Genomic DNA, 1,172 nt, shown 5'->3' with positions numbered 1-1,172 from the left:
TGTACTGGTGACCCTTATAAGTTTGTAAACAAATACATTTGTTTTCTATAGGTTTATGCTTTGCCTTCTAAACAGAGTGAAAATGAACCTAGAATTTTTATTGTATTCTCAACAGGCTTTGATGATACAATTAAAATACAAAGTAACCAGAAGTTAAATTATCAATAAGAGTCATTTATTTTGCATTTTTATTTTAAAGAATACTTAAGAGAATTGTGATGAATTAGCAGTGACAAACTACTTCTTGCAGGCTGATTTTGTGTGGAGAGTTTAATTAAACATTGCAGCTGTTTATCTCTATGGTGATTAAATTTTCATATGTAAATTACATGTATTAAGATCAAGATACTTATGTAAATGTCATTTGCCTTAATGTTTTGTGTTACTGTTATTAGCATCTAACCATCAGTTTATAATCTTCTTGTATTACATCTATTGGCATGTGATACGTTGTTAAGACAAGTAGATTTAGAGCCTAGGAACAGATAAATTTATTTTGTATTTTTATCTATAACCCAATGTTTATCACGTAATCTAAATGTATTAGAGAAAAGTAACATCTAAAGCATCTAGGATGAACAGCTGTGTCCTCCAAATTCCATTCTGTTAAGAACGCTTTCTATATTCCACCTAAATGTATATAAACAGACTATTAAGAAAAAATGCCAACAAACAAAAACAATAATTCTGTTTTCCAAAAATGTAGAATGTGTAGATGAGAGCAACAGATACAGCATGGCATATACTTCTGGAGTTTTGATGTAGGTATTATCCGTATAGTACTTTAGAAAGAAACCACTTTGTATTATCTCCACGTAAACAAACTCCTGAACTTTTGCTTTTCAGATTAGCCTTTCATTCCCTGGACAAAGGGAAGAGAATATTTAAAGCAAGGTTGTTGAAGAAACCTTCAAATAGCAATGACAGTCCTTATATTGCCCAGTGTAGCTCCCATATCTAAAATCAACATACCCTTTAAATCAGAAGAAATGTCTTCTTTAAGTAGAATAAAACGGGGTAGCCTACTAAATAGAAGTAATTCAAAATGCCGTTGCCAATTTAAAAATCTTTCTTTGCAGATATTAGAGATGGGCATGAATTTTAGAATGTGCCACCTTTGTAACAATATTTGTGTTAAGTTTTTACTTATTATCCACATTTAGATTCTCCCT

The sequence above is a fragment of the Propithecus coquereli genome, unplaced genomic scaffold (assembly GCF_000956105.1).
Source record: "Propithecus coquereli isolate 6110/MARCELLA unplaced genomic scaffold, Pcoq_1.0 Scaffold118, whole genome shotgun sequence".
Classification (NCBI taxonomy): domain Eukaryota; kingdom Metazoa; phylum Chordata; class Mammalia; order Primates; family Indriidae; genus Propithecus; species Propithecus coquereli.
The sequence above is the reverse complement of the archived record's forward strand: the minus strand, read 5'-3'. Positions refer to the sequence as shown.